The 17,267-nt window shown below is 39.0% G+C and overlaps 2 pseudogenes across 2 annotated transcripts; one reads left to right on the top strand and one right to left on the bottom strand.

The window, feature by feature from the left end:
• Positions 1-2,628: 2,628 nt before the first annotated feature.
• Positions 2,629-4,639, bottom strand: LOC306641193 (serine/threonine-protein kinase Nek2-like; annotated as a pseudogene). The gene has a single exon. The product of its transcript is annotated as a serine/threonine-protein kinase Nek2-like (transcript).
• A 2,720-nt stretch (positions 4,640-7,359) lies between these two features.
• Positions 7,360-17,161, top strand: LOC306641942 (spliceosome-associated protein CWC15 homolog; annotated as a pseudogene). Its single transcript has 3 exons — positions 7,360-7,406; positions 16,025-16,438; positions 16,556-17,161. The product of its transcript is annotated as a spliceosome-associated protein CWC15 homolog (transcript).
• The last annotated feature ends 106 nt before the right edge of the window (positions 17,162-17,267 follow it).

Here is a 17,267-nt window from a genome sequence, read left to right as displayed (position 1 = left end):
GCTCATTGTTAAACAATATTTAAAGATTGGAATTTGTATAAACTAGCTTCCAAGTTTTATAATGCATCATTTTACATCTTTCATAATTAAAAGCAGCACAATAAAAAAAAAAAGAAAAGACTGCACAGCTTACTAGAATTAATTCCCAGGAGCCTGTATATGTGTAGATATTTCCTAAATCTCTTACCCCTAAAGGGGTTATATGGCTGTCTTTGGGAGATATTGAGTGCCTCAATCTTGCTCACTCTCCTCCAAAACCTTAACCCCATTTCATGATTTTGTCACTCAGTTTATTATTAAAGGCAGGAATTGAGTCATGCAATTGGTGGAAGCTGAGCCTTCTTTTATTGTGGTAACTTTTTCAGTTCAACAACAAAATTAGATTTGGCAATCCTCATGTGAGTGTCAAGTAGTTTTTTCTAATTTTCTTGGTCAAGTAAAAAGTCATTACCCTCATGATAAACTTATTTGGTTTCCAATTATAACTTCATTTATCTTCCCCAAAATTGTAGGCACTCAGCTGATAGGTGAGGCAGTCACAGTACTTACTGATGGCTCCAGCTTGTACTGAACTGGTGCAGACTCCGTATACCTCTGCTCTCATTTGAGCTTGACTGCATTTTGCTAATAAGTCAGTTAATGCCTACAGTGGTGGTGACTCTACAGTAGGAGCCACTATGCATATTGAATCAGCCACCACTGGATATATGCAGTTAGAAGAGTTATTTCACTTATTCCACACTTTACAAAAATCAATTCAAATGAGTCAGCATCCTTGTTTTATTGGACACATCAGCGTTCACTCCAAACTTCCTCGCCCCTTAACCAAGGGCACTGCTATGGCTGTTCTTGTTGCAGCTTGTCAGAAGTTGTCTCCCTATGACTGTGTTCAAACCTCCCATACATTACACCATCAGAATGCTCCAGCTTATTCAAGGAATTTCATATTACCCAAGAACAATCTCACCAAATTGTTCATCAGTGTCCTCACTGTGTAATACACACTCCAGTTTTACCTACTTGGTTAATCATGTGGTTTGTGGCTTAATCAGCTGTGGCAGATGGATTTAACTCACATCCCTGAATTTGGCAGAGTGTTATGTTCGTGTTATTATTGACACTTCTCATTTCATTTGTGCCGCTGCTTGAACAGGAGGAAATATGCATGGAGTCATTTCTCAGTGCTTAGCTGCTTTTGCAGAGCTGGACCACCCTCTACAATTAGAACTGATGATGGTCCAGCTATACTGGTTCTTTTCAATGGTTTTGTGATCACTATCATTTGATCACTGAAGACATTTCTTATAATCCTCAAGGCCAAGCCGTTGTAGAATGGGCTCACTTGTCTCTTAAGTTACAATTACAAAAATAGAAAGGGGGGAGTAGAACCCCACAAAATCATTTGAATCATGCTCTTTTTGTTTTATATTTTTTATATTGTGATGCTGAAGGTCACACTGCTGCTGACTGACACATGTCTTCCACTATAGCAAACCTGTCAGGCCAAGTCTGGTGGAGAGACTTAGAAACAGGACAATGGAATGGACCTGTTACAGCAATAATGTGGGGTAGAGGCCATGCTTGAGTCCTTCCAGAAGGTGCACCACATTCTGCTGGGTACCTGAGCATGCTGTTCATCACCACCATGGAGGATCTGGAACACAGGTCAGAAGACTGAAGGTTGAACGGAGGTGCTGATCCTGATCTCTACTGGGAAGAAGCAGCTGAGAAAGAAGAGGAAGAATGCAGAGAAAATTCCACATCCCCAGAATGCCAAACTGCCAATGTGGGGACAACTGAAGAATCTGACACATCACATGGAGCAGATAATCAAACAGCAGGGAGGCACTAAGTTCCTAGCCACCAAGTTTGTGGCTATGATGGCTTTTCTAAGCTGTCAAGTAGGTTTATGGGGAAACTTACTGGACTTAATTCCCAGATCCACATTTAGTACACCAGCTGTGTGGACTGGAGAATCCATTCCAGTATTTACTAATGATACTCAAATGATGGAAGGTTTTCAGATAAAGCTATTAAAACTTTTCATTCAACTGGATTTAATTATACATGATATAGGGAAGTTTATCTATATGTTGGTCCCCTATAAACAGGCTGGCTGTTTAAAGGTAAACCCAGAGGAAAAGAGCATTATGGGGGAGCCAGGGGTGTCAATTTCACTGGCCCCTGGGACTTAAAATGGTATGTCCAGACAGTTACAAAAATGGGACTCTCCAATGACAAAACCGTGTTTCCTGTGGAGCATCCACCAGTAGCTTATTGCCCTAGTCATACTACAGAATTGAGTATATTCCCTAAGTGCATGGAATGTGCTAATATTTTGCCCTGTGACATAAGGTCCCCAGAAGAAGTGGATATATTTTGGATTGTTCTCACAGAATTGATGAGACAACCATGTCATGGATCTATGACTTCTGGAGGATTTGTTAGTAAAGTGCTGACTTTCAGTGGTGGTGGCATGCAAAAGGACCCATGGCATTTGATAGCTACCTTAGATTTCATTAATTATACCAGCATCTCCCTAAATAACCTCCCTTTACTACTTAGGAGCTGTAAAGTGGCTTCATGCTATTGCCTGCAAGCCTGTGTTCAATCTCCTTGTGTTTTTTTTTTTTATAGGAAAACTAGAGAATTCTTTTATTTAGTGGGATAGAGGTGGACAAATGACAGCCAGCTCATATGCTATTAAACAGAATAAAAAGAATAAAAGAGTACAGACATCAGAGTGATGAATTTCCACAAAGATAATAGATTTGCACCACATGGAATATTTATATACAAGATGTCTTGATATTAGTGACCAGTTAATATCCAATCTGGTTTTCTAAGTTCAAGAACACTTAAAACCTCACTTAAAATTTAAAACTAGACATGGCAATTGTAAGCACACACCACTCATTTAAAACTTCTTAATAACTGCTACTCCTGAGTAAAGACCTTTTTTTCCCCCTAACATTATTGTTTTCCCCAAGATCTCAAAGGTCACATTTCATACACCTAGTAGTAATCGCACACAGGATTAAAAGCCCAACCAACCAAAAAATTATCATTCTATAAAGCTGTTCTTAAAAGAAAAATTAAAGACATAGACATCTTATACAATTATTGCTGAAAAACAGCAAAATTAATTCCAAAATACCATGTTTACTATACAAAAAAGGCATGGCTCACGGAACCAAGTATATCAAGCTACAGCAGTTGAATATCAATCTTTTAAGAGTTGGCTCTATTAAGTACTACAGACAGCTCTGTATCTCTCTGCCAGGTTAGCGCATGCCCAGGATCTGTCTGCTTTTTAGTTGATAATTTTTTTCAATATCTGACAGAGCTTGAGCCCGCAGCTGGGCAGCATGAAGCCTTTTCTTCAGGTCTTTGCACTTGGATTTGGAGGTGAGCTGACTCTCCGAATTCTCACTCCTCATGATGTTCTCTTTACTTTCCCCACTGAAATGAACTTTCTTCTTAATTATTGAGGATAGGAGATCAAGAATTTCTGGACTACTTGCCAAAGACAGGAACTTCTGTTCTTTCAGCAAGCTGTAGTTCTTCACCAGATTTTCTGCTCTAGCCAGTTTGTCCTCTGCAAGTCTCTCCTGAACGCAAAGTTCACGTTCCTTCTGCTCCAGCCTTTCCTCTCTGGCTTTGAGGGCTCGCTCTCGCTCCTGTAACTGTATTTCTTTTAGTTTCAGCTCACTCAGTGCAGGACTAGAATTCTGCAACTTTTCAGGCTCTCCTAATCGCCACCCTCTCCTTTCAAGATTTCTTCTTTGTTCTTCTGCAACCAAGTCTGCTATCAAAGGGTTCTCAAGAATTTCTTCCACAGAAGGTCGATGGTAATCCTTTAAATTCAACATCCTCGTAATGATGTCATTTAGTTCATCAGAATAACGGTATGGAATTCGCCTAAATTTGCCTTCTCTGATCTTCCCAGCTAGTTCTTTTTGGTTGAAAGCAGTAAATGGAGGCATTAACGCACACAATTCATACAGCAAACAACCCAGTGACCATATATCTGATTTCTCATTATAGGACATGCGATTCATTTGTTCAGGAGACATGTAATAAGGTGTACCAACAAATGTCTTTGCAAAACTCGTATCATAGCCCAAAATCTCCAAGTTTGACATTTTGCTTGCCATCCAAGAAAACATTGGCTGGTTTCAGATCCCGATGCAGCACAGTATGACCGCCATCACTTCGCCTGTGACATTCCTTCAGGGCTAGAGTCAACTGAGTCATCACGTGAAGAACAAACTCTTCATCTAAGTATTGTCTTTCCTTGGTTCCCTTTGTAATTACACTAGCCAGATCCCCTCCTTCACAATATTCCATTACAATGTACAGCGTTGTATTGGTTCAGTCAATAATTCTATCATAATAGCGGACAATGTTTGGATGTTTCAGTTCACGAAGCAAATTCACTTCAGAAACAAGCATCTGTTTCTCAGCTTCTGTCATAGAGCCATAGTCAAGTTCTTTCCAAACTAATATCTTGCCATCGCTCTTCCTCCGGATCTTCTGGCAGCGGCCATAGGAGCCCGTGCCAATGGTGTACAGCACTTCATAGTCCTCCACCCGGGATGGCATGGCCGGGCCGCCGCCGGACTCGCACTGACCTCGGCAGGTCGCGCCGCTGCCACGGTCCCCCAGAGCCCCAGTAAGGGAACCGACCCACCACCCCGGCCGCGGGCAGTGTTTAACCATCGCAGGCCCTGGCCTCGCAACCTCTCTCCTTGTGTTTTAATTTCTAGAAATAGAAAAGTGAAAAGAACTGGAGAAAAATATCAAGTGACTTGCCGTGGATGTTATCCAATTGCATTACTAGGTATAATAGAGGATAAGGAATGCCTGTGTTATCTCAACCCTCCTTTGTTTGAATCCCAGCTAACATTTCAGATTCCTGGTATTTTGATGGTGGAGTTCAAGTGTGGCATGCCCAGCTAAATAGATCCTGGTGTGCTATTACTGATCGTATTGCACTTGGAGTAGTCACTTTGATATCTGTTTCTGTCTCTGCCATGACATTGTGATATCCTTATCCAAAAGCATTCAAAAATGCTCATTTTCTTAATAATTTAGCTCAAAATAGTTCCAAAGCCCTACAAAATCAGGAAAATGTTGATGAAAAGCTCAAGATTAAATTAAATGCTTTGTAAGCTACAGTCATTAGTATATGAACTTGCCACACTTAAGTTTAGACAAAGGCTTCATTGCCCTACTGTCTATAAATGTGTTGCAGCTGCAAATTACCCTTCCCAATGGGATTGGTTAAAAATCATTTAATGGACATTGGTCAAAGATATGATGACAGTTTAGATCTTATGGAATTACATCATATCACACAGGATATTCAGGAAGGCAGTAATGATCTTGTGGATCCTACTGAACAAATACTTAATGACTTAAATGATTCTAATCCTGAAGATGTGTTAAAACATTCAATATGTGACATTTTTGGAATCATGTGTTTACTACTAATTATTGTGTTATAACAATAGGATGCTGTGTCTTCTGAGAAAAAAATCTGAGAACATCAAATAATAGCACATCACTTGCGCTGAAAACACACACACACAAAAAAAGGGGAGATGTCAGGTGACTGAATTATGGTTCTTGAACGTCCTGTGACATGAGGTGATGCCTCACCCAGGAGCATTCAGTGCTAAGGTGCTGTTTAAGATTGCCCCGTTACTATGGTGGCACCCTGTTCAAAAGGAAGTTTTGGAGCTATCAAGTTCTTGACCTTGAAGTTCCAATGCCAGCTTCCTGGTGGTAGAAAATTATGGGCACAAGCCAATAATAATAATAATAATAATAGTAATAAAATAATACTCGTACATATGACCTTCATTCTGCTTGTTTTGAAGAAATTTTCTCACAATATATCCTTCAATGATATATCCTATATAATAAATGTACTGAGCTGATTCATGGTCATTACACTCCTCCAGATTGTAATACCCACTGGGTCCCAAATTTTTTTGTGTGTCTTTTCTAATCCATCGCCCCTCGTTTGGTTTCATGAACATAATCATCATGCAGATTGCAGCAATATAGCCTTCCATTGCTGCTCTACATTGTAAATTTTTCTAAAAATGGATTTTTATAATTATTTTTAAATTTAGTTTTGTATGTGGTCTGAGGATTGAGCACCGTGCTTCACACATGCAAGGCAAATGCTCCACCACTGAGCCACAATCTCAGCCCAACATGAAATATTTTGAAAGCACTTTGATTTAGCTAAATTTTGCTGGTATATGGGATATTTTGATTTTGATTTTGGTAAACTGAACTTCAGAATACTTGCCCTTATCCTGAGGGTGCAGCTCCACATATGGATTTAGCATGCCAGTTCCTGGGTTCAATCCTCCATTTCCCAAAAAGAAGACAGAAACACAATGGCCAACTTGCTTCTCAGGTCCTGTTACCAAAGGTTTTGCTAACAAAACTTTTGTGATTGCCTCTGGCACTTTTCTCCTTTCCCTTACTGAAAATTTCAGTCTGTATTTCATCAAGCACTTTGGATTTGTGATATAAAAAGTCAGGTAGCTCATGGCCATGGTGGCTCAGATCTGTGATCCCAGACACCGGGATGCTGATGCAGGAGGTTGCCAAGTTCCAGGCAGCCTGGGAAAATTATCAAGGCCCTATCTCAAAAAGGGCTGGGATTTTCTGAAGTGGTATAGGGCCCCATTGACCAGTCCTGAAAAAAGAATCTGAATATTAAAAGAGAATCAACTGAGGTCAGAAAAGGGAGCCCATAATTAAGATGGGAAGCAAATTTTACATAAACAAACACAAGCTTCCCCAGAGATCTTGTAAATTCCACAGTGAACAACATATATACATGGGTGTGCTCTAATAAATATTGGTTTTAATTATGGAAATTACAGTCATGAACTTGCTGTATTATGGAAAATATTTTTTCAGATGCTTTTCTGCTATATATAGAACATGATTTTGTAAATGAGGACATGGAGAGAGGCTGTGTGTACTTCATTTTACTAGGTAGCATACTTTCAAATATCAATGAAGTGCCCTGCAGGTGAATGATCAGTAGGTGGGAACCCAGTTTTTATTTGGTTCATCAAGATGGGCTAGGCACTAGCCCCTTCCAAGCTTTTTATCTCCTACGAATCAGGCTGTTCTGAAGGCACTAAAGCAAGTACCTTGGTGAGGGGAGACCCACCCTCTGTGTGTCCTCTGCTGGGCACAGCATGGAAGTTGCTTGCTTCTCCCACATCCCCCCTGCCAGCATCTCAGGCCCCTTGCCTCTAGGTCTAGGCCTGTTGCCTTTCTCCCATCTCTGTTGTTCATGCCACTCTTGCCAGGAGTGTGCAAATGCCGACCTTTGACTACATTACCCCTCTTACAGCTTTCCGGATATTGTGAGCAATATCCAGATACCAGCTGGTGTAGCTACTGGAGTTGGACCTGTAAGACCTCCCCTGCCCAACGCACAGCAACTGCAGCCTCAGGCCAGGGGAGGATCCCAAGGGCTCCTGGTCCTCAATCCACACACCAAAAATGTCCTCTTCCAGAGGCCAGAGCCTCGGAGGCATCTTCCCTCCGTTTCCCTAAATCCACCTCTGCAAGGCAATGATAAAGGTGAAAGAAGAAGAATGAAAAACATGCGTGTTTGAAAAAAGTGCAATATTTTGATTAAAAATAATTTGCCCATGTTTGCACACTGGATTTGCACCATTCCAGCTCTGTATCAGAGCTTCTGGTTCCCCATTCTTACTACATTAATTCAACAAACATGTGTGAAGGCAGTGTGACAGGTGCTGGAGTGACTACGGGGAGGTGATAGGGTCCACTGCTCAAGAATCCATATTACAACAGAAGAAGTGTCCTACCAGCAAATTTCACAGTCATAGACACTATGGAAATATCTGAAAAGAGCAGAACGGGAACACTCAGATGAAACCTGGAAACCGTTTCCCATCAATATTGCAGCCTCTTTTGGTGGAGGTGATGTGTATGTGGATACCACAAGGGTAAGGAGACAGCAGCCAGAAGAACAAAGAAGCACATGCAAACAGCCAGAGGCAAGGAGAACTCTTAAGGAATTGTAAGTGGTCAAGGTGGTGAGAAGCCAGAGCAAGGGGCTGAGGAGGGTAAGTGGTAAGAGGAGAGGATGAACTAATTCATGAGAATCCAAACAGGTAAAAATTTTTTTATTCTAGGAGAAGTTATTTGGAATATTCCTGAGGATGAAAGGTAGTCCCTTGGCATAGTAAATGACAATATGTTAAACTGGCACAAGTCAGGAGACTTGTGCATTGGCTTGACTCTACTACAAAATGCAGGAGTGTGCATTTTGGTGCCACAGAACAGAATTGGAGGACACCTTTGTTTTCTAACACCACACGCAGGTGGACGACATACAGCAACAGCAGAAGGAATGAGACCACGGAGCCACGTTAGAGAGCATAAGGAAATAACGATGTTTATTTCACTAAGAATGTTTATATTATCCTATTTCTCACTTGATGAAATAAGCAAAGCGTATTTAACAAAATGTATTTAACATAAAATATATTAACCAAAATGGGGACATTTGCTATTTAAAGATTATTTCAGAAAATGATACATTAATACATTAAATTTGCTCCACTGTGTTTACAAACTACCTTGGTTTCAGTTCTCTGACTATCTCTCATTCCAACACCTGTCACAGTGTAAGGAATAAAAATATTATTTGTAATGCTAAATTTAAAAGGGAGTTCTAACTCTGGGCGTATCATTTTAAAATGTGGCCTTAAAAGAAGAGTTTCAGAGCCTAGAACTAGTTATATTTAGGAAGAGAATAGACATGTAAATTGGAAAGCTACTAAGATAATTTTGATTCAATGGACAATTCTAATTGATCTATTAAATGCTAATGAAATCTACACTGAGCTATACACACTATTTAGATAATAGAATAGACACATAATATGGAGAGATACTAAGATAATTTTGATTCAATGTGCAATTCTAATTGATCTATTAAGTGCTAACTATGAAATCTAAACTGACCTATAGACACCCTCAACCCTGGAGTAAGCAGGGAGTGGGGACAGGCTAAGGGAGGGGCTGCTCTACCAAGGGACACCCAAGAGCCTATCTGAAGGTCCTGGGCACTGAAGGCTGTAGTTTTCTCTTGCTTGGTGGCAGCGTAGAGTGGTTTGTCTCACCAGGGCAATTTAAAAACATGAAGAGAGTATTTGAAAGTCCCTTTCATCCAATTTTTGCTATCCCATTGAATCAAACTATTTCTTTAACAGAAATTCAGAAGTTTTCCCTCTGGAATGGTTTAATACAGTTCCTAGAACAGATTGGGCAGGAAAAAATGAGAAAAATGTCTCGCAACATTCATCACTGTCCTATTCTGTTACATAAAGATGTCACCAAAGCATGAGTAGTGAAAAACACACAAGCGTAAGGGACACTCAACGTTGTAAAAAGGAATGAACATTTTTAGCAAACTGCTGAACTTCATTCTCATGCTATCAAAACACTGAAAGCACTGTTTTATTTGTTGATTTAGAAAGGTATCAAAGTCATAGTGCCTCTTTTTTTCACATAAGCAAGCACATATTTCAGGTTTAACATGAAATACAAATAAAATTTGTATAAACACAAATCCATATTGAGCTATAACACAGATAACAAAGTAAAAACGAAGAAAACTGGCTACTATACACAGGTGGACACTGCTGTGTCTTATACACTAGAAAGTCTTTTATAAAATAATCATCTTATATAATCAGAAGACCAATCTTCAATATCATCCTGCAAGATGGGTTTCTTTACCGTCTCCTAAAAGCAAAAACAAAAGGGCAATTAAATTTGTGCCACTGTGACAAGTTTTCAAATGTCCACTTTCATGAATTGTTTCAAGTCCTACCTTTATTCTTTTCTTCAAGTAATTAAGCATCACACGCATATTTATCAGCAAAATGCAGCTTGTGTAATTGATAAACTCACCATGGAGTTCCGAAATGATATTAAATTAATATATACTCAGAATAGAATATGTGAGCACAATCTTCCCATTTTGAAAGGTTGATCTTACTAAGGCCTACGAGAAGTACCTCTAGAGGAAGCCAAATAAAATGCTACCACAAATGTGAATTTCCAATACGCTCATTATATAACAAGAAAACAGATGGTTTTGTGCATATGATTTTAAACTTAAATCCCAGATTTAAAAGTTCTTGTTTTGTAGATTACACTATTACCTATCAAAAGAAAAAAAACAAGCATTAAATCTTAAAGAATAAACACTTAAAATGAGACTCCACAATTGAAATACTGCACTAATCAGAATGCCAGAATGATTAAGCTGTAAAAAAGCATTTTGCTCAGCATCTCTCTTCATATGAGAGCCAATGGAATTGAATTTTGTACAGGGTGAGAGATAGGGGTTTAGTTTCATTCTGCTACATATAATTTTCCAGTTTTCCCAGCACCATTTGTTGAAGAGGTTATCTTTTCTCCTTTGCATGTTTTTGGCACCTTTGTCTAGTATGAGAAAATTTTATTTATTTGGGTTTGTGTCCGTGTCCTCTATTCTGTACCACTGATCTATCTGTTTTTGTTACTATTGCTTTGTCGTATAGTTGAAGTTCCGGTGTTGCGATACCTCCTGCTTCACTCTTCCTGCTAAGGACTGCTTCAGATATTCTGGGTTTCTTATTCTTCCAGATGAATTTCATGATTGCTTGCTCTATTTCTGAGACCTTGGAATCTGACAAGAGACCCTGCATCTTATAGAAGAAAAAGTAGGTCCAAATCTTCACCTTGTTGGCTTAGGATCAGACTTCCTTAACAGGACTCCCACAGCACAAGAAATAAAAGCAAGAATCAATAACTAGGATAGATTCAAACTAAATAGCTTTCTCTCAGCAAAGGAAACTATCAGCAATGCGAAGAGAGAGCCTACAGAGTGGGAGAATATCTTTGCCACTCATACATCAGATAGAGCACTAATTTCCAGAATATATAAAGAACTCAAAAAACTCTACACCAAGAATACAAATAATCCAATCTACAAATGGGCTAAGGAAATGAACAGACACTTCACAGAAGAAGATGTACAAGCAATCAACAAACATATGGAAAAATGTTCAACATCTCTAGTAATAAGAGAAATGCAAATCAAAACTACACTAAGATTCCATCTCACCCCAATTAGAATGGCAATTATCAAGAATACAAGCAACAATAGGTGTTGGAGAGGATGTGGGGGAAAAGGTACACTCATACATTGCTGGTGGGACTGCAAATTAGTGCAGGCACTCTGGAAAGCAGTGTGGAGATTCCTTAGAAAACTTGGAATGGACCTACCATTTGACCCAGCTATCCCACTCCTTGGCCTATACCCAAAGGACTTAAAATCAGCACACTACAGAGATACAGTCACATCAATGTTCATAGCAGCTCAATTCACAATAGCCAGACTATGGAACCAACCTAGATGCCCTTCAATTGATGAATGGATAAAGAAACTGTGGTTTATATATATACAATGGAATATTACTCAGCTATAAAGAATAATAAAATTTGGCATTTGCAGGCAAATGGATGAAATTGGAGAATATCATGTTACGTGAGATAAGCCAATCTCAAAAATCCAAAAGAGGAATGATCTCACTGATAAGCGGATGATGACACTTAATGGGGGGGGTGGGAGTGGGACAAGAATGGAGGAAGGAGGGACTGTATAGAGGGAAAAGAGAAGTGGGAGGGGTGGGGGGGAGAAAAAGGAATGAATCAAACATCATTACTCTATGTAAATATATGAATATGCAAATGGTATGCTGTTACTCCATGTACAAACAGAAACAACATGTATCCCATTTGTTTACAAAAAAAAAAAAAAATGCCCTAGGATGAGCAGTTACAATGCCGTATCAGCTTCCAGAATCAGAGTGCCTGAGTGGAAACCACAGAGGGAACTAGACAGTAAAGAGAATTAGAATACAAACTCTAAAACTGACAGGATATTAGGCAAGAGAGTCAGAGAAGAATGAGTCAAACGTGACTGCTTTGGGAAAAATAGATGAAGAGGTACCAAATATTCATAGTTCTTCAGTCAGTATTTTCATTTATAGGAATCCATCCTAAAGAAATAAAAAGGTGCATAAAACTTGTGCCCCAGAATGTCAGAGCAATAGTAGTGTTTCTCCAATTGGTTTTGATATTATAAAAGAAACATATCCATCGTAATGCAGAAAATAATACGGGGCTTACTTTTTTAAAGTTAAACAACAAAAGAAAAGTCTCCCTATTCTCAAATTCCTAGGCACTACCCCTTTTGATCCATCTCAAGTACTTGAAGTTAAAAGATGGTACATCTCTCCAACAGCTGTTGTATTAGCATGTACCAACATGTGGAAGGATTTCTTTTCTATTAAAATAAGATTTGAAATACCCATATTGCATTACAACTTGCTTTCATTCCACAGTATTTTCATGGATATCTTTCCATATCAATATATTCTGGCAGCTAATTCCAGTTAATGTTATAACAATTTTGTTAAACATTTGAGTCTTTTCTAGTTTTGGATTATGACAAAGAATGATAAAATTAATCTGCCCATACATTTCTTCTTACATGTTTTACTTTATTTATGTAAGATAAAAAACCACTTATCATTTTTGAAGAAAAGCCTACTCTCTCAAAGGCTATCTATAGCAAGAATATTTTGAAGTGTGTTAATATACCCTTCTCTCTTGTATTTGTATTTACAGAACCTAGCTCCTGTTTTTCCAAAGGTATCCATTTTCATCAGGGAGGATTCAGACTATACTAGAAAAAAATGAAGAAAGATGAACTCAGTATTCAGCTTTTTACAGCAAAAGTAGAATTTTGGGAGGCCACAGCTAGACAGTATCATCGTGCAGCAGCTGAGAGTCCATGGAGAAGAGGGGTGGCACTTCAGTTGTCTGACAACCTGAGAGGACAAGAACACACCTCTGGGCTCCCATGACAGCCCTTTCATCCTGGGATGGATGAATGTACCAGCCTGCCCAGGAGTCCAGGCTGGGAACTATAGACTGGTCCCACCCTGGCTGGGTGCATCAGGGCAGAGATAACTGTGTATTCACTCTCTGTGGGTTAGATATTTCCTTCTGGATTGGGGTGCTATCTGAATAAACTAGCAAAATCTCACCACTCTTAGGTTGAGGAACAAGGCCCTTGGGGTAAGGATTTCCTTGCAATATCAACTGTGCTTTCCTATTACTAAAATACGAGAAACTTGGCCCCACACTCCTGTCTACCTCCAATCCACTGAAGCACCATATTGGAGATGCCCTGAATGGGCCTGCAGGGAAAATACAGATGCATATCCCTTTTGCGGCTGCCCACTGAACTCCACCAACTTCACCCTGGAAAATAAAGACCTACACGGGTCATCTTTTCTAGAGACCTCCAGTGAACTCAGAATGAGAGGCATCTTCTGGCACCCTGAGGGCTCCAGAGCAGGAGAAGTAAGAGAAAAGCACAAGTGAAGGGCAAGCGGGCTGCCATCTTTTCAGAGTTACTTCTGGTCTCCCCACGACTTACCCATCTTTTACTATTACTTATGAGAGTTAACATACATGTACCAACACATATAAATCTACAAATAACTATATGAACCATAGAAACAAGCAAAGTGTACAATAAAGGATAATAAATTGTACAACATACCAACACATTTAAGTAGTATGGGTCATCAAAAATACGAAACAGAAAAATATCAATTATACAATGTCAAATGAAGAAAGTAGGATATAAAACTACATTTTATAAATGTGCATGAATTCAAAATAAAAAACACAAATAGTACAATGAATTTTTCTGTATTTTCTAACACAAACTTGCATTGCTTTCAAAATTAGAATAAATGAAATACTATTAAAAGACTAATATGTATGTTGAACATAAGCAACCATAAATGACCAAGTCCTTGTTTGTTATAATTAACATGATGTTTTCTTGTAAGTTTAATATTAATATAAAATACATTATGAAGAGTTTAGTAAAACAACTTTCCCTAAGCAGCAAAATTAATGTTTTCTCTTGTCTGCACCCATAGGAGACCTCTGCACCACACAGATTAATGTACAAACACACACACACACAAACACACACACATTCCATGGAAAACCCCCAAACTTCAATAAATATTTAGATTTATGCTATCGACCCTATGCCATGAAAAGATACAATTATAAGATCAATAGAATGCAATAAAACTTGGAAAAACTTGTATTTATTTATTCTCACAAAATACTTAGAAAATGATTACCTAACATGCAGATCTCTACACGAGGGGAAGTATAAAAATAAAATCTAATCCAAAATCTTACAAGAAACGTTTTAGGAAATAGAATCCTACCAACCCAAACCTTGACCTAATATGTCATACATAGGACTTTTTATCTTTTCCTCATCCTGTAACTCTACTATCATAGATGCAACTTGAATTCAGGCATAATTCAAAACATGCGGAAGGAGGATAGAGTTCTTAGTTTTCTAATAGTGCAACAAAAATAAGTTAAAAAGGCAGGTACAGGAGCTGGACAGCATTCTGAAGATGCCTGTGCCCAGATGGGCACAAACTAATCTCACAAATACAAAAGCAAATCCTTAGTTATGACAGAAGCTTGAAGTCTTAAACTATTCAGCAGCTCAATACCATTCCTATCATTGTGCCAAATTTCACCATTTTCATTACAGAAGTAATCATGCAATTATCATAAAATGATTCAAAGGAGCTCAGAAGAAAAGTCTGCATAGAAAATTACACAAGTAATGTACATTAGAGAAAAATTCTACTATGCTCCATATGCATGATGTTATGCAGTGTGACAAGGTTTGTGATAACTGTCATTGCACATGCCTGGGACACCAGGAAGGAGCCTGATGGGTGGGTGGTATCCAAGTAACCAAAGAACTATACACCCAGAGAAACTTCTGGGTGGGTTTCAGCACTTCAGGAAATTGAGGTAATGGAGAAGAAAGAATGGAAGAGAAATTGGAAATTTAGAAACACATGGAAAACCTGTCAGCCTTTTTACATGCGTTTCTAACATCAAAGAAAATGAGATTTACAGGGAGTCCAAAATTTTATTTTCCTTCTTACCTTAGAAGACTGGAAGGTAAATAGTTGATTTTACATCTGCCTTTTCTTGTCCATGAGTAGAAGGCTTTTCTCTTCCATGAGACTTATGTATTTTCCTGTTGTGATGTGGCATAGTTGGACAGCTGGCCCCATCTTATGTTGCTCCCACTCCACCTAAGAAAACAACAGAACTTGGTCCAACAGCATCATAGGAGCAGCAGAAATTAAAACATGCGGGTTGCACTATACTTAAATACAAGTGTACACATATATAATTAAGCTGCTATCTTTATAAAACATGAGGAAAAGGAAATACACATATACACTATACCTATTTCTAGTACTATACTATTCCTAAATTTTCTGAATTGTGAAGTTTTGTAAAAACTATGAGTTTACTCCATCTGCTCCAGTCTACTGCTTCCTTTTCCACTGGATGAAACAAAGAATAATGTACACTGGGAGCAGAGGATTCTGGGGGCCAAGAGTGGCAAGGGTTTCTGTGTGATCTCTAGAGGGTGTTCATCAGACCTGGCCAAAGTGAGCTGCAAGAGGCTAATACCTTATCTTCCTTATGCAGTTGGGACAGGAAAGGAAAGCCAGGGTCAGAGTCAGCAGCAGGTGGAGGAGCTCCAGAGCTGTGGGCAGGGTGGGGCCCGTGGAGCTCTCTGAGTGCCATGGAGAAAACAGCAAGAAGGGAGCTTTGCCTATAGCTTAAGTGGGCTCGGGTCCTCTCACCCACAAATCCCGCACCAGAGCAAAGACAAGAGTTCCTCGTGAACATCCAAGGGCACACTCCCAGAATAACAAATCACGAGGTGTGCTGGACTCAGAGGTACCCCGCAGCAGAAAACCCTGTTTCTCCCTCTCTGGACACAGCCTGTACCCTTATGAAAATCAAGAGACAGCATAAAAGATGACACGGCAGCCAGGCTGACTTTTGAACCTGCAAGAGGTGGAAGAGGAAAAGGAGAAGGTGATTTGAGCCAACTCTCAAAGCAGTATTCAAGCAGAGATCTTCCCTCTTATACAAAGATAAAACACAGACAGACTACTCAGGATGCCCCTAAAAGAGGTTCCTAACACCTGACTCCAGGAAGGACTCAGAAGAAAAAGGAAGCTGCTTGCAAGGGATAAAAAATAGGGTTCATCCAACCTTAGAAAAATCAACATCCTCTTCAGTGTCAAAGAAGCCTCTGTAGATCAGGTTCTTGCTGCCAACCTCAATGCAGATGATCCTTCAACACATGAGAAAGATGAAGATTTTTGAAGAGGAGAGTGATGGTGTTGATACTGCTGTTCTTGCAGAACTGGGGGAAAAGAAAGAAAGAAAGAAAGAAAGAAAGAAAGAAAGGAAGGAAGGAAGGAAGGAAGGAAGGAAGGAAGGAAGGAAGGAAGGAAGGAAGGAAGGAAGGAAGGAAGGAAGGAAGGAAGGAAGGAAGGAAGGAAGGGCAGAAGAGCAGACCAGGAAGGAACAAGAACAAAAAACTGAAGAGAAAATTCATATGGAGAATATTCCGAGTGGAAACCCTCTTCTTAATTTCACTGGCCCATCCCAGCCTCAGGAAACTTCAAAGTTGAAATACGGTGAGCTGATGATACTGTGTTGGAGAACTGCACAAAAGGTGAAGATGATCAAAAGAAAGACAAAAGGGTGGTAAATGATACCCTGCCATCTGAATTTCACAAAAGGTCATGTAAAAATATATTAATACAGTATTGTGTGCTTAATTAAATATTGTAAAAGGTTAAAAAAAGTATGCCCAACAAAATTTTATTTTATTTTATTTTTTGCAATGCTGGGGATCAAACCCAGGGCCTTGTGCTTGCAAGACAAGCACTCTACAAACTGAGCTATTTCCCTAGCCCAAAATTTTACCTTTAAACTCAATATTTATCAAGTTTTAGTATTTAGGTGGATTTGATCAACTGTATATTCATATTCAATGAAACAATATTATCATTAATAATTAATACTAAAAGAAAAACTTCAAATTACAAATGAAGAAAATATATAAATGTTTATAAACATTTTGTTGCAAAGGAAAAGTCTTTCAGTCACAAAAATATACTACCTTGGGTTAGCATTCTATAATGAGAGGGTAACTGAAATGAGAAGAGGATTCATACACATTGGTTTTCCTT

The sequence above is a fragment of the Sciurus vulgaris genome, assembly GCF_902686455.1.
Source record: "Sciurus vulgaris genome assembly, chromosome: 12".
Lineage (NCBI taxonomy): Eukaryota > Metazoa > Chordata > Mammalia > Rodentia > Sciuridae > Sciurus > Sciurus vulgaris.
The sequence above is the reverse complement of the archived record's forward strand: the minus strand, read 5'-3'. Positions and strand labels throughout refer to the sequence as shown.